Here is a 25,082-nt window from a genome sequence, read left to right as displayed (position 1 = left end):
CACATACATATTTAAACTCTGTGTGTGTGTGTGTGTGTGTGTGTGTGTATGTATGTAAATCACAATTTGCTGTTTTTAGGGGTGCTTGTTTATGGCAAAAATTATAATCACAATAATTTTTGTTCAATATTGAGATCATGATTATTTAACATGATTACTTTTTGCCTGTCATCTTCTCCAATTGCTGTTGTTCATACATGCACATATTTTTTCTAACTTGGCTGAGGAGACTATTACACATCTAATCATATATTGTAGTAATGATTAAGAAAAACTATAGCCTATATGAGGGAAAAACTCAGGAAGGCTGGAGCTCCGGAGCTCCGTATTAAAACTGTAATGGACCTGCCATGAGGGTGGAGCAAACTCCATTTCCAAGAATGCTTTGCGATTTTCACACCTCAGCAGGGAGCAGTCAATATCGGTCCCTCATTGGCGGAGACGCTCCTGCACAGCGGAGCGTCCTGAGGACGCAGCCATGACATCACCACCCCTTTATAAGCGAGCACGCCCGAAATATACGTCTTTCCCATGTCACTGAGCTAGGGGTAACTCCTGTTCCCCTGTGAGTTAGCTTGACTACCCCACGAACATGTTTTCCCCTCATCGAAGACTCCCCTCGTCGGACGAGACGAGACTTTGCCCGTGTTCACCCGAACACATTCCTGGACCCGAGAGAGACCGCTGCTGCAACCAGCGTCCTCAAATTCCCCCGAGAAAGAGGAAATGAAGTTACTTCGGGATAACGTGGACCGGCTCTGCCCCGCGCGTCTTCGCCGAGTCGTGTCTGCTGTTCTCTCCGCCACTCCACTCAGAGCCAGCTGCCGTGTTTTCGCCGACCTGTTTTACCTTGATGGTCACGGTGTTTTTTCCGCAGGTTTCACTTCACTCAGCTGGCCGACAGACCCGCTGATTCTCTCCGCTTTAACCTAAATAGCAATTCGGGACTCGGTGCTCCGTTTGGATCTAAACAGAGAGCCGGGGTTAGCTGAGAGGCTAGCAGAGGCGAACTGGTTGTGCTTCTTTCGGTCATGCTGCAGTTAACGCTCCGCTGCTGCCTGTTTGCTGCCTGTTAGTTGTGTTCACCACGCTAGACTATTTTGTGTTTGTCCCGCTCGGGACTACTGTGTTTGTGCTGCCGTGAGTGAGAAAGTAAACTGATTTGTCGATCTTAAACCAGACAACGTGCGTTTCAGACTGCCGTCCATACGTGCGCTCTCTGTGGAAAAAGAACCGCTTCTCTCTCTCTCACGATCGCTTTCCCTCCTTCCTCTCTTGCTATTAACACACACACACACACACACACACACATATATATACATACATACACGCATTCCCCTGCAAGTGTCCAACTCTGTGCAAAGCTGTTTGTGTTTTGTTTGGTAGAATTAGATTTTAGAATAGCTATTTATTGAGTGAAGCATTTGTTAACTTTGTTAATTTTGCTAAGTTTCATAAACACTGTTATATCTTTAAAGAGAAGTTCTTTAGTCATTATTGGTAACATATTGTGAAAAGTGGCTGATTGAAGGAGTCAGAGCTCGAATTCAACCCTTCTTTGTTCACCCTTGAATGATTATCTCTCAGATATTAACATTCTAGGAGAACTCCCATTTATGAGACTACCTTGCTCGGTTACTGGTCCCGGGTTCGGGGTGGTGCTTCGTTTCTGTTAGTTCATATTAATAATTCTGTTAATTGTTATAATTAATTATTATTGATAATTGATAATTATAGCAAATAATTAACTGTGTTCTTCGCAGATTCCTACAGTTGGTACCTGAATTACTGATTAAGGTTAACAATATTTTGATGTCATAATTCATAATTGTCTGCGAACAGAGGGGTGGGCTCACAGAGAGACACTGGTTAGTATTGTGTGTCAAAAGACTCTCACACTGATCATCTCCACACGTTTTCTTGGTTCCCACAAGCTCAACTGACTGCGCCGCGGCCCGACGTGCGCAAGGGCGCGAAGGCCCGTCCAACGCTGCTTGCAGCTTTAATTAGGGCCTGAGCCCAAAGGGCGAAGACCCTCTTGTTTTTCGTGTGTTTGTTTCTTTCTTATTATTATTATTAGGGCCTGAGCCCAAAGGGCGAAGACCCTATTGTTTTTCGTGTGTTTGTTTCTTTATTATTATTATTATTATTATTATTATTATTATTCTTTCTTTCTTGTTACGCCACTTTAACTCTAAATTTGACCCCCTAAACATGCTCAAAAACTCACCAAATTTGGCACGCACATCAGGAATGGTGAAAAATTTGATAAAATGTAAAAATTAAACCCCAAACTGCCAAAATGTGCTCTCTAGCGCCACCTATGTATCTAAAACGGCCGCCACGGCCCGTAGGAATGTCGTAGAGAGATCGAACCAAAACCCAATTATTCGTCTCATCAAGACCTACAAATCATACGCTGACACCCCTGACCTAAATCCAACAGGAAATCCGCAATGTCCATTTCAAAGTATGATTTTTTGCCAATTTTGGACCTTGAATAAACGCTATCTCCTCCTAGGGCGTTAATGGTATCGGCTTCAAACTTGAATACATGACTTATCACACTGTGTTGAGCAAAAGTTATTAAAAACTTTGTAATAACTCGAACGGTTTAGATTTAGTAAGCCCTGAAAGTTGGAGTGCGACATTACACCTTACAATGTAAACCAATGGGGAGGCAAATTCTGGGCATGGCCTTTGTGCCAAACTGGGGCATCTGGCGTCTAAACTATAAGTCCGACCACTTTCAAACCTGTATCAATGGATTCGCGACGAAAATTCCTACAAAAAAATGATATTTTTATGTAGGATTTGGCCAAAGTTATGGGATTTATGAGCATATTTCACAAGTAGAGTACACTAAAATCTTCTCTGCAGCTGTGAGGGAGAGAGAGAGAATGGGAGGGGGGGGATGGGTAAAGTAAACATCTACTGCCTGTGACAGAAGCCCTTGGACTGCAGCAGTGACAGCAGTGTTCAATCATTACTTCTTTTCAAGGAGTACATGTGCTCCTAAATGACAGAAATTAGGAGCATACATATAACTTTAGGAGCACACTGAAAAATGTTCAAGTAAGAGTTTCTTAAAGAAAACAATTCATTACATACATATTTACAATTGATCACATACATATTTAAACTCTGTGTGTGTGTGTGTGTGTATGTAAATCACAATTTGCTGTTTTTAGGGGTGCTTGATTATGGCAAAAATTATAATCACAATCATTTTTGTTCAATATTGAGATCATGATTATTTAACATGATTACTTTTTGACTGTCATCTTCTCCAATTGCTGTTGTTCATACATGCACATATTTTTTGTAACTTGGCTGAGGAGACTATTACATATGTAATCATATATTGTAGTAATGATTAAGAAAAACTATAGCCTATATGAGGGAAAAACTCAGGAAGGCTGGAGTTCCGGAGCTCCGTATTAAAACTGTAATGGACCTGCCATGAGGGTGGAGCAAACTCCATTTCCAAGAATGCTTTGCGATTTTCACACCTCAGCAGGGAGCAGTCAACATCGGTCCCTCATTGGCGGAGACGCTCCTGCACAGCGGAGCGTCCTGAGGACGCAGCCATGACATCACCACCCCTTTATAAGCGAGCACGCCCAAACTACACGTCTTTCCCATGTCACTGAGCTAGGGGTAACTCCTGTTCCCCTGTGAGTTAGCTTGACTACCCCACGAACATGTTTTCCCCTCATCGAAGACTCCCCTCGTCGGACGAGACGAGACTTTGCCCGTGTTCACCCGAACACATTCCTGGACCCGAGAGAGACCGCTGCTGCAACCAGCGTCCTCAAATTCCCCCGAGAAAGAGGAAATGAAGTTACTTCGGGATAACGTGGACCGGCTCTGCCCCGCGCGTCTTCGCCGAGTCGTGTCTGCTGTTCTCTCCGCCACTCCACTCAGAGCCAGCTGCCGTGTTTTCGCCGACCTGTTTTACCGTGATGGTCACGGTGTTTTTTCCGCAGGTTTCACTTCACTCAGCTGGCCGACAGACCCGCTGATTCTCTCCGCTTTAACCTAAATAGCAATTCGGGACTCGGTGCTCCGTTTGGATCTAAACAGAGAGCCGGGGTTAGCTGAGAGGCTAGCAGAGGCGAACTGGTTGTGCTTCTTTCGGTCATGCTGCAGTTAACGCTCCGCTGCTGCCTGTTTGCTGCCTGTTAGTTGTGTTCACCACGCTAGACTATTTTGTGTTTGTCCCGCTCGGGACTACTGTGTTTGTGCTGCCGTGAGTGAGAAAGTAAACTGATTTGTCGATCTTAAACCAGACAACGTGCGTTACAGAATGCCGTCCATACGTGCGCTCTCTGTGGAAAAAGAACCGCTTCTCTCTCTCTCACGATCGCTTTCCCTCCTTCCTCTCTTGCTATTAACACACACACACACACACATATATATACATACATACATACACGCATTCCCCTGCAAGTGTCCAACTCTGTGCAAAGCTGTTTGTGTTTTGTTTGGTAGAATTAGATTTTAGAATAGCTATTTATTGAGTGAAGCATTTGTTAACTTTGTTAATTTTGCTAAGTTTCATAAACACTGTTATATCTTTAAAGAGAAGTTCTTTAGTCATTATTGGTAACATATTGTGAAAAGTGGCTGATTGAAGGAGTCAGAGCTCGAATTCAACCCTTCTTTGTTCACCCTTGAATGATTATCTCTCAGATATTAACATTCTAGGAGAACTCCCATTTATGAGACTACCTTGCTCGGTTACTGGTCCCGGTTTCGGGGTGGTGCTTCGTATCTGTTAGTTCATATTAATAATTCTGTTAATTGTTATAATTAATTATTATTGATGATTGATAATTATAGCAAATAATTAACTGTGTTCTTCGCAGACCCTACAGTTGGTACCTGAATTATTGATTAAGGTTAACAATATTTTGATTTCATAATTCATAATTGTCTGTGAACAGAGGGGTGGGCTCACAGAGAGACACTGGTTAGTATTGTGTGTCAAAAGACTCTCACACTGATCATCTCCAAACGTTTTCTTGGTTCCCACAAGCTCAACTGACTGCGCCGCGGCTCGCTGTGCGCAAGGGCGCGAAGGCCCGTCCAACGCTGCTTGCAGCTTTAATTATTATTATTCTTTCTTGTTACGCCACTTTAACTCTAAATTTGACCTCCTAAACATGCTCAAAAACTCACCAAATTTGGCACGCACATCAGGAATGGTGAAAAATTTGATAAAATGTAAAAATTAAACCCCAAAGTGCCAAAATGTGCTCTCTAGCGCCACCTATGTATCTAAAACGGCCGCCACGGCCCGTAGGAATGTCGTAGAGAGATCGAACCAAAACCCAATTATTCGTCTCATCAAGACCTACAAATCATACGCTGACACCCCTGACCTAAATCCAACAGGAAATCTGCAATGTCCATTTCAAAGTATGATTTTTTGCCAATTTTGGACCTTGAATAAACGCTATCTCCTCCTAGGGCGTTAATGGTATCGGCTTCAAACTTGAATACATGACTTATCACACTGTGTTGAGCAAAAGTTATTAAAAACTTTGTAATAACTCGAACGGTTTAGATTTAGTAAGCCCTGAAAGTTGGAGTGCGACATTACACCTTACAATGTAAACCAATGGGGAGGCAAATTCTGGGCATGGCCTTTGTGCCAAACTGGGGCATCTGGCGTCTAAACTATAAGTCCGACCACTTTCAAACCTGTATCAATGGATTCGCGACGAAAATTCCTACAAAAAAATGATATTTTTATGTAGGATTTGGCCAAAGTTATGGGATTTATGAGCATATTTCACAAGTAGAGTACACTAAAATCTTCTCTGCAGCTGTGAGGGAGAGAGAGAGAATGGGAGGGGGGGGATGGGTAAAGTAAACATCTACTGCCTGTGACAGAAGCCCTTGGACTGCAGCAGTGACAGCAGTGTTCAATCATTACTTCTTTTCAAGGAGTACATGTGCTCCTAAATGACAGACATTAGGAGCATACATATAACTTTAGGAGCACACTGAAAAATGTTCAAGTAAGAGTTTCTTAAAGAAAACAATTCATTACATACATATTTACAATTGATCACATACATATTTAAACTCTGTGTGTGTGTGTGTGTGTGTGTGTGTGTGTGTGTGTGTATGTAAATCACAATTTGCTATTTTTAGGGGTGCTTGATTATGGCAAAAAATATAATCACGATCATTTTTTTTCAATATTGAGATCATGATTATTTAACATGATTACTTTTTGACTGTCATCTTCTCCAATTGCTGTTGTTCATACATGCACATATTTTTTCTAACTTGGCTGAGGAGACTATTACATATGTAATCATATATTGTAGTAATGATTAAGAAAAACTATAGCTTATATGAGTGAAAAACTCAGGAAGAAGGCTGGAGTTCCGGAGCTCCGTATTAAAACTGTAATGGACCTGCCATGAGGGTGGAGCAAACTCCATTTCCAAGGATGCTTTGCGATTTTCACACTTCAGCAGGGAGCAGTCAACATCGGTCCCTCATTGGCGGAGACGCTCCTGCACAGCGGAGCGTCCTGAGGACGCAGCCATGACATCACCACCCCTTTATAAGCGAGCACGCCCAAACTACACGTCTTTTCCATGTCACTGAGCTAGGGGTAACTCCTGTTCCCCTGTGAGTTAGCTCGACTACCCCACGAACATGTTTTCCCCTCATCGAAGACTCCCCTCGTCGGACGAGACGAGACTTTGCCCGTGTTCACCCGAACACATTCCTGGAGCCGAGAGAGACCGCTGCTGCAACCAGCGTCCTCAAATTCCCCCGAGAAAGAGGAAATGAAGTTACTTCGGGATAACGTGGACCGGCTCTGCCCCGCGCGTCTTCGCCGAGTCGTGTCTGCTGTTCTCTCCGCCACTCCACTCAGAGCCAGCTGCCGTGTTTTCGCCGACCTGTTTTACCGTGATGGTCACGGTGTTTTTTCCGCAGGTTTCACTTCACTCAGCTGGCCGACAGACCCGCTGATTATCTCCGCTTTAACCTAAATAGCAATTCGGGACTCGGTGCTCCGTTTGGATCTAAACAGAGAGCCGGGGTTAGCTGAGAGGCTAGCAGAGGCTAACTGGTTGTGCTTCTTTCGGTCATGCTGCAGTTAACGCTCCGCTGCTGCCTGTTTGCTGCCTGTTAGTTGTGTTCACCACGCTAGACTATTTTGTGTTTGTCCCGCTCGGGACTACTGTGTTTGTGCTGCCGTGAGTGAGAAAGTAAACTGATTTGTCGATCTTAAACCAGACAACGTGCGTTTCAGACTGCCGTCCATACGTGCGCTCTCTGTGGAAAAAGAACCGCTTCTCTCTCTCTCACGATCGCTTTCCCTCCTTCCTCTCTTGCTATTAACACACACACACACACACACACACACACACACACACATATATATACATACATACATACACGCATTACCCTGCAAGTGTCCAACTCTGTGCAAAGCTGTTTGTGTTTTGTTTGGTAGAATTAGATTTTAGAATAGCTATTTATTGAGAGAAGCATTTGTTAACTTTGTTAATTTTGCTAAGTTTCATAAACACTGTTATATCTTTAAAGAGAAGTTCTTTAGTCATTATTGGTAACATATTGTGAAAAGTGGCTGATTGAAGGAGTCAGAGCTCGAATTCAACCCTTCTTTGTTCACCCTTGAATGATTATCTCTCAGATATTAACATTCTAGGAGAACTCCCATTTATGAGACTACCTTGCTCGGTTACTGGTCCCGGTTTCGGGGTGGTGCTTCGTATCTGTTAGTTCATATTAATAATTCTGTTAATTGTTATAATTAATTATTATTGATAATTGATAATTATAGCAAATAATTAACTGTGTTCTTCGCAGACCCTACAGTTGGTACCTGAATTATTGATTAAGGTTAACAATATTTTGATTTCATAATTCATAATTGTCTGTGAACAGAGGGGTGGGCTCACAGAGAGACACTGGTTAGTATTGTGTGTCAAAAGACTCTCACACTGATCATCTCCACACGTTTTCTTGGTTCCCACAAGCTCAACTGACTGCGCCGCGGCTCGCTGTGCGCAAGGGCGCGAAGGCCCGTCCAACGCTGCTTGCAGCTTTAATTATTATTATTCTTTCTTGTTACGCCACTTTAACTCTAAATTTGACCCCCTAAACATGCTCAAAAACTCACCAAATTTGGCACGCACATCAGGAATGGTGAAAAATTTGATAAAATGTAAAAATTAAACCCCAAAGTGCCAAAATGTGCTCGAGAGCGCCACCTATGTATCTAAAACGGCCACCACGGCCCGTAGGAATGTCGTAGAGAGATCGAACCAAAACCCAATTATTCGTCTCATCAAGACCTACAAATCATACGCTGACACCCCTGACCTAAATCCAACAGGAAATCTGCTATGTCAATTTCAAAGTATGCTTTTTTGCCAATTTTGGACTTTGAATAAACGCTATCTCCTCCTAGGGCGTTAATGGTATCGGCTTCAAACTTGAATACATGACTTATCACACTGTGTTGAGCAAAAGTTATTAAAAACTTTGTAATAACTCGAACGGTTTAGATTTAGTAAGCCCTGAAAGTTGGAGTGCGACATTACACCTTACAATGTAAACCAATGGGGAGGCAAATTCTGGGCATGGACTTTGTGCCAAACTGGGGCATCTGGCGTCTAAACTATGAGTCCCACCACTTTCAAACCTGTATCAATGGATTCGCGACGAAAATTCCTACAAAAAAATGATATTTTTATGTAGGATTTGGCCAAAGTTATGGGATTTATGAGGATTTTCCACAAGAAGATCACTTTGAAATCTTTCCTTCCAACTGTGAGGGAGAGAGAGAGAATGGGAGGGGGGGGATGGGTAAAGTAAACATCTACTGCCTGTGACAGAGGGTGGAGCAAACTCCATTTCCAAGGATGCTTTGCGATTTTCACACCTCAGCAGGGAGCAGTCCACATTGGTCCCTCATTGGCGGAGACGCTCCTGTACAGCGGAGCGTCTCGAGGACACAGCCATGACATCACCACCCCTTTATAAGCGAGCACGCCCAAACTACACGTCTTTCCCATGTCACTGAGCTAGGGGTAACTCCTGTTCCCCTGTGAGTTAGCTTAACTACCCCACGAACATGTTTTCCCCTCATCGAAGACTCCCCTCGTCGGACGAGACGAGACTTTGCCCGTGTTCACCCGAACACATTCCTGGATCCGAGAGAGACCGCTGCTGCAACCAGCGTCCTCAAATTCCCCCGAGAAAGAAGAAATGAAGTTACTTCGGGATAACGTGGACCGGCTCTGCCCTGCGCGTCTTCGCCGAGTTGTCTCTGCTGTTCTCTCCGCCATTCCACTCAGAGCCAGCTGCCGTGTTTTCGCCGACGTGCGAGAACGGCACTGTCTGCCTCCGAGCCAAGAACAAAGATGGACATTAAGACGGACTACACACACACACACAACCTGCGCACTTTCTGAAGCGACCAAGTAAGAGGCATAAGTCTGGGCATAGGCAGTGTTAGTTGTGTGTTCTTTTCAACATCAGTTGCTGTTGTTTAGCATTTAGCCTTTTTAGCTTTATTGCTATTGTTCTTGTTGTGTGAGTTGACGGACCGCCGAGTCCATTTTTCTCTGCTTTACTCTGAGGAGTATTTTAAGTTTGCTTCCTGTTAGTTGTGTTCACCGCGCTAGACTATTTTGTGTTTTTCCCGGTCGGGACACCTGCTACTTTTGTGCCACCGTGAGTGAGAAAGTAAATTGATTTGTCGATCAGAAACCAGACAACGTGCGTTACAGACTGCCGTCCGTACGTGCGCTCTCTGTGGACAAAAGAGCCGCTTCTCTCCCTCTCACGATCGCTTTCCCTCCTTCCTCTCTTGCTACTAACACACACACACACACACACACACACACATACATACATACACATACATACATACACGCATTCCCCTGCAAGTGTCCAACTCTGTGCAAAGCTGTTTGTGTTTTGTTTGGTAGAATTAGATTTTAGAATAGCTGTTTATTGAATGAAGTATTTGTTAACTTTGTTAATTTTGCTAAGTTTAATAAACAATGTTATATCTTTAAAGAGAAGTTCTTTTGTCATTATTGTGTGTAACATATTGTGAGAAGTGGCTGATTGAAGGAGTCAGAGCTCGAATTCAACCCTTCTTTGTTCACCCTTGAATGTTGATATCTCGCAGATATTAACATTCTAGGTGAACTCCCATTTATGAGATTACCTTGTTCGGTTATTGGTCCTGGTTTCCGGGTGGTGCTCCGTGCTTGTTAGTTCATATTAATAATTCTGTTAATTGTTATAGTTAATTATTATTGATAATTGATAATTATAGCAAATAATTAATTGTGTTCTTCGCAGATCCTACAGTTGGTACCTGAATTATTGATTAAGGTTAACAATATTTTGATTTCATAATTCATAATTGTCTGTGAACAGAGGGGTGGGCTCACAGAGAGACACTGGTTAGTATTGTGTGTCAAAAGACTCTCACACTAATCATCTCCAAACGTTTTCTTGGTTCCCACAAGCTCAACTGACTGCGCCGCGGCCCGACGTGCGCAAGGGCGCGAAGGCCCGTCCAACGCTGCTTGCAGCTTTAATTAGGGCCTGAGCCCAAAGGGCGAAGACCCTATTGTTTTTCGTGCGTTTGTTTCTTTATTATTCTTTCTTCATTAATCCGCCACTTTAACTCTAAATTTGACCCCCTAAACATGCTCAAAAACTCACCAAATTTGGCACGCACATCAGGTCTGGTGAAAAATTTGATAAAATGTAAAAATTAACCCCCGAAGTGCCAAAATGTGCTCTCTAGCGCCACCTATGTATCTAAAATGGCCGCCACAGCCCGTAGGAATGTCGTAGAGAGATCAAACCAAAACTCAATTATTCGTCTCATCAAGACCTACAAATCATACGCTGACACCCCTGACCTAAATCCAACAGGAAGTCTGCAATCAGCTTTTCAAAATAAGACGTTGCCCCAATTTTGGCCCCCGAACAAACGCTATCTCCTCCGAGGGCGTCAGTGGTATCGGCTTCAAACTTTAATACATGACTTATCACACTGTGTTGAGCAAAAGTTATTAAAAACTTTGTAATAACTCGAACGGTTTAGATTTAGTAAGCCCTGAAAGTTGGAGTGCGACATTACACCTTACAATGTAAACCAATGGGGAGGCAATCTCTGGGCATGGACTTTGTGCCAAACTGGGGCATCTGGCGTCTAAACTATAAGTCCCACCACTTTCAAACCTGTATCAATGGATTCGCGACGAAAATTCCTACAAAAAAATGTGATTTTTATGTAGGATTTGGCCAAAGTCATGGGATTTATGAGGATATTTCACAAGAAGCGTTCTCTAATATCCTCCTCTCCAACTGCTCCTGGTGATGTCACTCCCTCAGTGCTCTGAAACATTCCGCAATACACACTCATTATAAAATCACAGGAGGAGCAAGAAAAGACTTAAAAACTCACACTCTAATATCTCAAAAACAATAAAAGATAGAAAAAACATGTAAATTCAAGATTTGTAGGTCAAAGTCTCGTGGCTCATTTAAAGTTCAAATGAAGTTTGTATCTAAAATTATGTGGAAGCAGTAAATGTTCAAAAAGGTGTGGGTTCGCTCACACTCTCCATTCAAATATATGAGTATTTTTCTGTGTCCAGCTGCAGTTACTTATTGTCTCTACACACCTGACAGTACACATGTCAATCAAACTTTCAAAATAAAAGCACACCACACTTGTAAGAAATATCCCTCATTTTTAAAAAGCGTGATCTGATCCCGACGGGCCAGAGTGCAACAGGAAGTATCATGCGTCGTTCTTTGTGGTATTACTCCTAGGAAATTTGGCCGATGCACCTGAAATTCACTCAGCTAAGATGTAAGACCTTGGTGATGCTACATTGGGCAGGTCATGACCCATGACCAAACGCCGTTGCCATGGCGACACATCCTTCGCCATGAAATACGATGCTGTATTTTAGGGACAAGGGATGGGTTTACAATCACAAAACTTAGCACACATGTCTGGAGTGACACCAGTTAAAATCCTCGATACTTCATTTGCATAGACGTGACAATATGGCTCAACAGCGCCCCCTTGAAAATTTCAAAATTGTAGCCCCGCCTTCCAGATTAACCTAGGAAAAAGAAATTCGGGAGACTTATGTATTATGTGAAGACGCACAAAAAAGCCTCTTGGAGCCGTATTGTAAGTCCTACAGGAAGTCGGCCATCTTGATAAAAGTGGTCATTTTTTGCGTTTATGTATCTCATCATTGTCCGCAATCTCAATTTCAAAATATGATTTTGTGCCAATTTTGGACCTTGAATAAACGCTATCTCCTCCTAGGGCGTTAATGGTATCGGCTTCAAACTTTAATACTTAACTTATCACACTGTGTTGAGCAAAAGTTATTAAAAACTTTGTAATAACTCGAACAGTTTAGATTTAGTAAGCCCTGAAAGTTGGAGTGCGACATTACACCTTACAATGTAAACCAATGGGGAGGCAATCTCTGGGCATGGACTTTGTGCCAAACTGGGGCATCTGGTGTCTAAACTATAAGTCCGACCACTTTCAAACCTGTATCAATGGATTCGCGACGAAAATTCCTACTAAAAATGTGATTTTTATGTAGAATTTGGCCAAAGTTATGGGATTTATGAGGATATTTCACAAGTAGAGTACACTAATATCCTTCTCTGCAGTTGAGAGGGAGAGAGAGAGAATTGGGGGGGGGGGCGGGGGGGTGGGTGGAGCAGCAGGTTCGTTATGTAGTTTATTAGACAGACAGGAATAATGTGTAGGATTTAATCATTGGTTCACAGCCTGAAGCGGAGGGTGGCAGTAATGCACCTAATATTCTGGTTGTCAATCATTGTTATAAGCCAGAAATAGGAGGGTAAAATATTTTCCCGCACAGAGTGGTACATCCTGTCAGCCGAGGGATTTCCTATCTGTGCAGCTGAACACAGCAGTTCTCTACGTACTGTTTTACCGTGATGGTCACGGTGTTTTTTCCGTAGGTTTCACTTACTCAGCTGGCCGACAGACCCGCTGGTTCTCTCCACCTTAACCTAAATAACATATCGGGGCTCGGTGCTCCGGTTGGATCTAAACAGAGAGCCAGGGTTAGCTAAGAGGCTAGCAGAGGCTAACTGGTTGTGCTTCTTTCCAGTCATGCTGCAGTTAACGCTCCGCTGCTGCCTGTTTGCTGCCTGTTCTCCGCTTTAACCTAAATAACAATTCGGGACTCGGTGCTCCGTTTGGATCTAAACAGAGAGCCGGGGTTAGCTGAGAGGCTAGCAGAGGCTAACTGGTTGTGCTTCTTTCGGTCATGCTGCAGTTAACGCTCCGCTGCTGCCTGTTTGCTGCCTGTTAGTTGTGTTCACCACGCTAGACTATTTTGTGTTTGTCCCGCTCGGGACTACTGTGTTTGTGCTGCCGTGAGTGAGAAAGTAAACTGATTTGTCGATCTGAAACCAGACAACGTGCGTTACAGACTGCTGTCCATACGTGCGCTCTCTGTGGAAAAAGAACCGCTTCTCTCTCTCTCACGATCGCTTTCCCTCCTCTCTCTCTTGTGACTAACACCACACTCGCGCGCACAGATACACGCACCGACATCGTTTTGCACATCTGATGGTCAGATAACGTCGGACAAAAGTGTCCAACCTGCAAGTGTCCAACCCTGTGCAAAGCTGTTTGTGTTTTGTTTGGTAGAATTAGATTTTAGAATAGCTATTTATTGAATGAAGCATTTGTTAACTTTGTTAATTTTGCTAAGATAATAAACACTGTTATATCTTTAAAGAGAAGTTCTTTAGTCATTATTGGTAACATATTGTGAAAAGTGGCTGATTGAAGGAGTCAGAGCTCGAATTCAACCCTTCTTTGTTCACCCTTGAATGATTATCTCTCAGATATTAACATTCTAGGTGAACTCCCATTTATGAGACTACCTTGCTCGGTTATTGGTCCCGGTTTCGGGGTGGTGCTTCGTATCTGTTAGTTCATATGAATAATTCTGTTAATTGTTATAATTAATTATTATTAGGGCCTGAGCCCAAAGGGCGAAGACCCTATTGTTTTTCGTGCGTTTGTTTCTTTATTATTATTCTTTATTAATACGCCACTTCAATCCTTAATTTGACCCCCTAAACATGCTCAAAAACTCACCAAATTTGGCACGCACATCAGGTCTGGTGAAAAATTTGATAAAATGTAAAAATTAACCCCCGAAGTGCCAAAATGTGCTCTCTAGCGCCACCTATGTATCTAAAACGGCCGCCACGGCCCGTAGGAATGTCGTAGAGAGATTGAACCAAAACTCAATTATTCGTCTCATCAAGACCTACAAATCATACGCTGACACCCCTGACCTAAATCCAACAGGAAGTCTGCAATCAGCTTTTCAAAATAAGACTTTGCCCCAATTTTGGCCCCCGAACAAACGCTATCTCCTCCGAGGGCGTCAATGGTATCGGCTTCAAACTTTAATACATGACTTATCACACTGTGTTGAGCAAAAGTTATTAAAAACTTTGTAATAACTCGAACGGTTTAGATTTAGTAAGCCCTGAAAGTTGGAGTGCGACATTACACCTTACAATGTAAACCAATGGGGAGGCAATCTCTGGGCATGGACTTTGTGCGAAACTGGGGCATCTGGCGTCTAAACTATAAGTCCGACCACTTTCAAACCTGTATCAATGGATTCGCGACGAAAATTCCTACAAAAAAATGTGATTTTTATGTAGGATTTGGCCAAAGTCATGGGATTTATGAGGATATTTCACAAGAAGCGTTCTCTAATATCCTCCTCTCCAACTGCTCCTGGTGATGTCACTCCCTCAGTGCTCTGAAACATTCCGCAATACACACTCATTATAAAATCACAGGAGGAGCAAGAAAAGACCTTAAAACTCACACTCTTTTCTATCTTTTATTGTTTTTGAGATATTACACATGTAAATTCAAGATTTGTAGGTCAAAGTCTTGTGACTCATTTAAAGTTCAAATGAAGTTTGTATCTAAAATTATGTGGAAGCAGTAAATGTTCAAAAAGGTGTGGGTTCGCTCACACTCTCCATTCAAATATATGAGTATTTTTCTGTGTCCAGCTGCAGTTACTTATTGTCTCTACACACCTGACAGTACACATGTCAATCAAACTTTCAAAATAAAAGCACACCACACTTGTAATAAATATCCCTCATATATATAATTGTCTGTGAACAGAGGGGTGGGCTCACAGAGAGACACTGGTTAGCATTGTGTGTCAAAAGACTCTCACACTGATCATCTCCAAACGTTTTCTTGGTTCCCAGAAGCTTAGCTGACTGCGCCGCGGCCCGATGTGCGCAAGGGCGCGAAGGCCCGTCCAACGCTGCTTGCAGCTTTAATTATTATTAGGGCCTGAGCCCAAAGGGCGAAGACCCTCTTGTTTTTCGTGTGTTTGTTTCTTTATTATTATTATTATTATTATTATTATTATTATTCTTTCTTTCTTGTTACGCCACTTTAACTCTAAATTTGACCCCCTAAACATGCTCAAAAACTCACCAAATTTGGCACGTACATCAGGAATGGTGAAAAATTTCATAAAATGTAAAAATTAAACCCCAAAGTGCCAAAATGTGCTCTCTAGCGCCACCTATGTATCTAAAACGGCTGCCACGGCCCGTAGGAATGTCGTAGAGAGATCGAACCAAAACTCAATTATTCGTCTCATCAAGACCTACAAATCATACGCTGACACCCCTGACCTAAATCCAACAGGAAATCCGCAATGTCAATTTCAAAGTATGATTTTTTGCCAATTTTGGACCTTGAATAAACGCTATCTCCTCCTAGGGCGTTAATGGTATCGGCTTCAAACTTTAATACATGACTTATCACACTGTGTTGAGCAAAAGTTATTAAAAACTTTGTAATAACTCGAACGGTTTAGATTTAGTAAGCCCTGAAAGTTGGAGTGCGACATTACACCTTACAATGTAAACCAATGGGGAGGCAAATTCTGGGCATGGACTTTGTGCCAAACTGGGGCATCTGGCGTCTAAACTATGAGTCCCACCACTTTCAAACCTGTATCAATGGATTCGCGACGAAAATTCCTACAAAAAAATGATATTTTTATGTAGGATTTGGCCAAAGTTATGGGATTTATGAGGATTTTCCACAAGAAGATCACTTTGAAATCTTTCCTTCCAACTGTGAGGGAGAGAGAGAGAATGGGAGGGGGGGGATGGGTAAAGTAAACATCTACTGCCTGTGACAGAAGCCCTTGGACTGCAGCAGTGACAGCAGTGTTCAATCATTACTTCTTTTCAAGGAGTACATGTGCTCCTAAATGACAGAAATTAGGAGCATACATATAACTTTAGGAGCACACTGAAAAATGTTCAAGTAAGAGTTTCTTAAAGAAAACAATTCATTACATACATATTTACAATTGATCACATACATATTTAAACTCTGTGTGTGTGTGTGTGTGTGTGTGTGTGTGTGTGTGTATGTAAATCACAATTTGCTGTTTTTAGGGGTGCTTGATTATGGCAAAAATTATAATCACAATCATTTTTGTTCAATATTGAGATCATGATTATTTAACATGATTACTTTTTGACTGTCATCTTCTCCAATTGCTGTTGTTCATACATGCACATATTTTTTGTAACTTGGCTGAGGAGACTATTACATATGTAATCATATATTGTAGTAATGATTAAGAAAAACTATAGCCTATATGAGGGAAAAACTCAGGAAGGCTGGAGTTCCGGAGCTCCGTATTAAAACTGTAATGGACCTGCCATGAGGGTGGAGCAAACTCCATTTCCAAGAATGCTTTGCGATTTTCACACCTCAGCAGGGAGCAGTCAACATCGGTCCCTCATTGGCGGAGACGCTCCTGCACAGCGGAGCGTCCTGAGGACGCAGCCATGACATCACCACCCCTTTATAAGCGAGCACGCCCAAACTACACGTCTTTCCCATGTCACTGAGCTTGGGGTAACTCCTGTTCCCCTGTGAGTTAGCTTGACTACCCCACGAACATGTTTTCCCCTCATCGAAGACTCCCCTCGTCGGACGAGACGAGACTTTGCCCGTGTTCACCCGAACACATTCCTGGACCCGAGAGAGACCGCTGCTGCAACCAGCGTCCTCAAATTCCCCCGAGAAAGAGGAAATGAAGTTACTTCGGGATAACGTGGACCGGCTCTGCCCCGCGCGTCTTCGCCGAGTCGTGTCTGCTGTTCTCTCCGCCACTCCACTCAGAGCCAGCTGCCGTGTTTTCGCCGACCTGTTTTACCGTGATGGTCACGGTGTTTTTTCCGCAGGTTTCACTTCACTCAGCTGGCCGACAGACCCGCTGATTCTCTCCGCTTTAACCTAAATAGCAATTCGGGACTCGGTGCTCCGTTTGGATCTAAACAGAGAGCCGGGGTTAGCTGAGAGGCTAGCAGAGGCGAACTGGTTGTGCTTCTTTCGGTCATGCTGCAGTTAACGCTCCGCTGCTGCCTGTTTGCTGCCTGTTAGTTGTGTTCACCACGCTAGACTATTTTGTGTTTGTCCCGCTCGGGACTACTGTGTTTGTGCTGCCGTGAGTGAGAAAGTAAACTGATTTGTCGATCTTAAACCAGACAACGTGCGTTACAGACTGCCGTCCATACGTGCGCTCTCTGTGGAAAAAGAACCGCTTCTCTCTCTCTCACGATCGCTTTCCCTCCTTCCTCTCTTGCTATTAACACACACACACACACACACACATATATATACATACATACATACACGCATTCCCCTGCAAGTGTCCAACTCTGTGCAAAGCTGTTTGTGTTTTGTTTGGTAGAATTAGATTTTAGAATAGCTATTTATTGAGTGAAGCATTTGTTAACTTTGTTAATTTTGCTAAGTTTCATAAACACTGTTATATCTTTAAAGAGAAGTTCTTTAGTCATTATTGGTAACATATTGTGAAAAGTGGCTGATTGAAGGAGTCAGAGCTCGAATTCAACCCTTCTTTGTTCACCCTTGAATGATTATCTCTCAGATATTAACATTCTAGGAGAACTCCCATTTATGAGACTACCTTGCTCGGTTACTGGTCCCGGTTTCGGGGTGGTGCTTTGTATCTGTTAGTTCATATTAATAATTCTGTTAATTGTTATAATTAATTATTATTGATAATTGATAATTATAGCAAATAATTAACTGTGTTCTTCGCAGACCCTACAGTTGGTACCTGAATTATTGATTAAGGTTAACAATATTTTGATTTCATAATTCATAATTGTCTGTGAACAGAGGGGTGAGCTCACAGAGAGACACTGGTTAGTATTGTGTGTCAAAAGACTCTCACACTGATCATCTCCACACGTTTTCTTGGTTCCCACAAGCTCAACTGACTGCGCCGCGGCTCGCTGTGCGCAAGGGCGCGAAGGCCCGTCCAACGCTGCTTGCAGCTTTAATTATTATTATTCTTTATTATTACGCCACTTTAACTCTAAATTTGACCCCCTAAACATGCTCAAAAACTCACCAAATTTGGCACGCACATCAGGAATGGTGAAAAATTTGATAAAATGTAAAAGTTCAACCCCAAAGTGCCAAAATGTGCTCTCTAGCGCCACCTATGTATCTAAAACGGCCGCCACGGCCCGTAGGAATGTCGTAGAGAGATCGAACCAAAACCCAATTATTCGTCTCATCAAGACCTACAAATCATACGCTGACACCCCTGACCTAAATCCAACAGGAAATCCGCAATGTCCATTTCAAAGTATGATTTTTTGCCAATTTTGGACCTTGAATAAACGCTATCTCCTCCTAGGGCGTTAATGGTATCGGCTTCAAACTTTAATACATGACTTATCACACTGTGTTGAGCAAAAGTTATTAAAAACTTTGTAATAACTCGAACGGTTTAGATTTAGTAAGCCCTGAAAGTTGGAGTGCGACATTACACCTTACAATGTAAACCAATGGGGAGGCAAATTCTGGGCATGGACTTTGTGCCAAACTGGGGCATCTGGCGTCTAAACTATAAGTCCCACCACTTTCAAACCTGTATCAATGGATTCGCGACGAAAATTCCTACAAAAAAATGATAATTTTATGTAGGATTTGGCCAAATTTATGGGATTTATGAGGATTTTTCACAAGAAGATCACTTTGAAATCTTTCCTTCCAACTGTGAGGGAGAGAGAGAGAATGGGAGGGGGGGATGGGTAAAGTAAACATCTACTGCCTGTGACAGAAGCCCTTGGACTGGCCACACTCCACTTACTTAGTGCTTTCACACATGTGACAGCAGTGTTCAATCCTTACTTCTTTTCAAGGAGCGCATGTGCTCCTAAATGAAAGAAATTAGGAGCATACATATAACTTTAGGAGCACACTGAAAAATGTTCAAGTAAGAGTATCTTACAGAAAACAATTCATTTCATACATATTTACAATTTATCACATACATATTTAAACTCTGTGTGTGTGTGTGTGTGTACGTGTGTGTGTATGTAAATCACAATTTGCTGTTTTTAGGGGTGCTTGATTATGGCAAAAATTATAATCACAATCATTTTTGTTCAATATTGAGATCATGATTATTTAACATGATTACTTTTTGACTGTCATCTTCTCCAATTGCTGTTGTTCATACATGCACATATTTTTTCTAACTTGGCTGAGGAGACTATTACATATGTAATCATATATTGTAGTAATGATTAAGAAAAACTATAGCCTATATGAGGGAAAAACTCAGGAAGGCTGGAGTTCCGGAGCTCCGTATTAAAACTGTAATGGACCTGCCATGAGGGTGGAGCAAACTCCATTTCCAAGGATGCTTTGCGATTTTCACACTTCAGCAGGGAGCAGTCAACATCGGTCCCTCATTGGCGGAGACGCTCCTGCACAGCGGAGCGTCCTGAGGACGCAGCCATGACATCACCACCCCTTTATAAGCGAGCACGCCCAAGCTACACGTCTTTCCCATGTCACTGAGCTAGGGGTAACTCCTGTTCCCCTGTGAGTTAGCTTGACTACCCCACGAACATGTTTTCCCCTCATCGAAGACTCCCCTCGTCGGACGAGACGAGACTTTGCCCGTGTTCACCCGAACACATTCCTGGACCCGAGAGAGACCGCTGCTGCAACCAGCGTCCTCAAATTCCCCCGAGAAAGAGGAAATGAAGTTACTTCGGGATAACGTGGACCGGCTCTGCCCTGCGCGTCTTCGCCGAGTCATCTCTGCTGTTCTCTCCGCCACTCCACTCAGAGCCAGCTGCCGTGTTTTCGCCGACCTGTTTTACCGTGATGCTCACGGTGTTTTTTCCGCAGGTTTCACTTCACTCAGCTGGCCGACAGACCCGCTGATTCTCTCCGCTTTAACCTAAATAGCAATTCGGGACTCGGTGCTCCGTTTGGATCTAAACAGAGAGTCGGGGTTAGCTGAGAGGCTAGCAGAGGCTAACTGGTTGTGCTTCTTTCGGTCATGCTGCAGTTAACGCTCCGCTGCTGCCTGTTTGCTGCCTGTTAGTTGTGTTCACCACGCTTGACTATTTTGTGTTTGTCCCGCTCGGGACTACTGTGTTTGTGCTGCCGTGAGTGAGAAAGTAAACTGATTTGTCGATCTTAAACCAGACAACGTGCGTTACAGACTGCCGTCCATACGTGCGCTCTCTGTGGAAAAAGAACCGCTTCTCTCTCTCTCACGATCGCTTTCCCTCCTTCCTCTCTTGCTATTAACACACACACACACACACATATATATACATACATACATACACGCATTCCCCTGCAAGTGTCCAACTCTGTGCAAAGCTGTTTGTGTTTTGTTTGGTAGAATTAGATTTTAGAATAGCTATTTATTGAGTGAAGCATTTGTTAACTTTGTTAATTTTGCTAAGTTTCATAAACACTGTTATATCTTTAAAGAGAAGTTCTTTAGTCATTATTGGTAACATATTGTGAAAAGTGGCTGATTGAAGGAGTCAGAGCTTGAATTCAACCCTTCTTTGTTCACCCTTGAATGATTATCTCTCAGATATGAACATTCTAGGAGAACTCCCATTTATGAGACTACCTTGCTCGGTTACTGGTCCCGGTTTCGGGGTGGTGCTTCGTATCTGTTAGTTCATATTAATAATTCTGTTAATTGTTATAATTAATTATTATTGATAATTGATAATTATAGCAAATAATTAACTGTGTTCTTCGCAGACCCTACAGTTGGTACCTGAATTATTGATTAAGGTTAACAATATTTTGATGTCATAATTCATAATTGTCTGTGAACAGAGGGGTGGGCTCACAGAGAGACACTGGTTAGTATTGTGTGTCAAAAGACTCTCACACTAATCATCTCCAAACGTTTTCTTGGTTCCCACAAGCTCAACTGACTGCGCCGCGGCTCGCTGTGCGCAAGGGCGCGAAGGCCCGTCCAACGCTGCTTGCAGCTTTAATTATTATTCTTTCTTTCTTGTTACGCCACTTTAACTCTAAATTTGACCCCCTAAACATGCTCAAAAACTCACCAAATTTGGCACGCACATCAGGAATGGTGAAAAATTTGATAAAATGTAAAAATTAAACCCCAAAGTGCCAAAATGTGCTCTCTAGCGCCACCTATGTATCTAAAACGGCCGCCACGGCCCGTAGGAATGTCGTAGAGAGATGGAACCAAAACCCAATTATTCGTCTCATCAAGACCTACAAATCATACGCTGACACCCCTGACCTAAATCCAACAGGAAATCTGCAATGTCCATTTCAAAGTATGATTTTTTGCCAATTTTGGACCTTGAATAAACGCTATCTCCTCCTAGGGCGTTAATGGTATCGGCTTCAAACTTGAATACATGACTTATCACACTGTGTTGAGCAAAAGTTATTAAAAACTTTGTAATAACTCGAACGGTTTAGATTTAGTAAGCCCTGAAAGTTGGAGTGCGACATTACACCTTACAATGTAAACCAATGGGGAGGCAAATTCTGGGCATGGCCTTTGTGCCAAACTGGGGCATCTGGCGTCTAAACTATAAGTCCCACCACTTTCAAACCTGTATCAATGGATTCGCGACGAAAATTCCTACAAAAAAATGATATTTTTATGTAGGATTTGGCCAAAGTTATGGGATTTATGAGCATATTTCACAAGTAGAGTACACTAAAATCTTCTCTGCAGCTGTGAGGGAGAGAGAGAGAATGGGAGGGGGGGGATGGGTAAAGTAAACATCTACTGCCTGTGACAGAAGCCCTTGGACTGCAGCAGTGACAGCAGTGTTCAATCCTTACTTTTTTTCAAGGAGTACATGTGCTCCTAAATGACAGAAATTAGGAGCATACATATAACTTTAGGAGCACACTGAAAAATGTTCAAGTAAGAGTTTCTTAAGGAAAACAATTCATTACATACATATTTACAATTTATCACATACATATTTAAACTGTGTGTGTGTGTGTGTGTGTTTGTGTGTGTGTGTATGTAAATCACAATTTGCTGTTTTTGGGGGTGCTTGATTATGGCAAAAATTATAATCACAATCATTTTTGTTCAATTTTGAGATCATGATTATTTAACATGATTACTTTTTGACTGTCATCTTCTCCAATTGCTGTTGTTCATACATGCACATACTTTTTCTAACTTGGCTGAGGAGACTATTACATATGTAATCATATATTGTAGTAATGATTAAGAAAAACTATAGCCTATATGAGGGAAAAACTCAGGAAGGCTGGAGTTCCGGAGCTCCGTATTAAAACTGTAATGGACCTGCCATGAGGGTGGAGCAAACTCCATTTCCAAGGATGCTTTGCGATTTTCACACTTCAGCAGGGAGCAGTCAACATCGGTCCCTCATTGGCGGAGACGCTCCTGCACAGCGGAGCGTCCTGAGGACGCAGCCATGACATCACCACCCCTTTATAAGCGAGCACGCCCAAACTACACGTCTTTCCCATGTCACTGAGCTAGGGGTAACTCCTGTTCCCCTGTGAGTTAGCTTGACTACCCCACGAACATGTTTTCCCCTCATCGAAGACTCCCCTCGTCGGACGAGACGAGACTTTGCCCGTGTTCACCCGAACACATTCCTGGATCCGAGAGAGACCGCTGCTGCAACCAGCGTCCTCAAATTCCCCCGAGAAAGAGGAAATGAAGTTACTTCGGGATAACGTGGACCGGCTCTGCCCTGCGCGTCTTCGCCGAGTTGTCTCTGCTGTTCTCTCCGCCATTTCACTCAGAGCCAGCTGCCGTGTTTTCGCCGACGTGCGGGAACGGCACTGTCTGCCTCCGAGCCAAGAACAAAGATGGACATTAAGACGGACTACACACACACACAACCTGCGCACTTTCTGAAGCGACCAAGTAAGAGGCATAAGTCTGGGCATAGGCAGTGTTAGTTGTGTGTTCTTTTCAACATCAGTTGCTGTTGTTTAGCATTTAGCCTTTTTAGCTTTATTGCTATTGTTCTTGTTGTGTGAGTTGACGGACCGCCGAGTCCATTTTTCTCTGCTTTACTCTGAGGAGTATTTTAAGTTTGCTTCCTGTTAGTTGTGTTCACCGCGCTAGACTATTTTGTGTTTTTCCCGGTCGGGACACCTGCTACTTTTGTGCCACCGTGAGTGAGAAAGTAAATTGATTTGTCGATCAGAAACCAGACAACGTGCGTTACAGACTGCCGTCCGTACGTGCGCTCTCTGTGGAAAAAGAGCCGCTTCTCTCCCTCTCACGATCGCTTTCCCTCCTTCCTCTCTTGCTACTAACACACACACACACACACACACACACGCATTCCCCTGCAAGTGTCCAACTCTGTGCAAAGCTGTTTGTGTTTTGTTTGGTAGAATTAGATTTTAGAATAGCTGTTTATTGAATGAAGTATTTGTTAACTTTGTTAATTTTGCTAAGTTTAATAAACAATGTTATATCTTTAAAGAGAAGTTCTTTTGTCATTATTGTGTGTAACATATTGTGAGAAGTGGCTGATTAAAGGAGTCAGAGCTTGAATTCAACCCTTCTTTGTTCACCCTTGAATGTTGATATCTCGCAGATATTAGCATTCTAGGTGAAATCCCATTAATGAGATTACCTTGTTCGGTTATTGGTCCTGGTTTCCGGGTGGTGCTCCGTGCTTGTTAGTTCATATTAATAATTCTATTAATTATTATAATTAGTTAATTAATTTAGATAATTGATAATTATGGCAAATAATCAACTGTGTTCCTCATACATGCTACAGTTGGTGCCTGAATTATTGATTAAGGTTAACAATATTTTAATTTCATAAGCCATAATTATCTGTGATAAACAGAGGCGTGCGCTCACGGAGAGAAAGTAGTTAGTATTGTGTGTCAAAAGACTCTCACACTGATCATCTCCAAACGTTTTCTTGGTTCCCACAAGCTCAACTGACTGCGCCGCGGCCCGACGTGCGCAAGGGCGCGAAGGCCCGTCCAACGCTGCTTGCAGCTTTAATTAGGGCCTGAGCCCAAAGGGCGAAGACCCTATTGTTTTTCGTGTGTTTGTTTCTTTATTATTATTATTCTTTCTTGTTACGCCACTTTAACTCTAAATTTGACCCCCTAAACATGCTCAAAAACTCACCAAATTTGGCATGCACATCAGGAATGGTGAAAAATTTGATAAAATGTAAAAATTAAACCCCAAAGTGCCAAAATGTGCTCGAGAGCGCCACCTATGTATCTAAAACGGCCACCACGGCCCGTAGGAATGTCGTAGAGAGATCGAACCAAAACCCAATTATTCGTCTCATCAAGACCTACAAATCATACGCTGACACCCCTGACCTAAATCCAACAGGAAATCTGCAATGTCCATTTCAAAGTATGATTTTTTGCCAATTTTGGACCTTGAATAAACGCTATCTCCTCCTAGGGCGTTAATGGTATCGGCTTCAAACTTGAATACATGACTTATCACACTGTGTTGAGCAAAAGTTATTAAAAACTTTGTAATAACTCGAACGGTTTAGATTTAGTAAGCCCTGAAAGTTGGAGTGCGACATTACACCTTACAATGTAAACC

Source organism: Thunnus albacares, chromosome 2 (assembly GCF_914725855.1).
Source record: "Thunnus albacares chromosome 2, fThuAlb1.1, whole genome shotgun sequence".
NCBI lineage: Eukaryota > Metazoa > Chordata > Actinopteri > Scombriformes > Scombridae > Thunnus > Thunnus albacares.
This window is presented reverse-complemented; position numbering follows the sequence as displayed.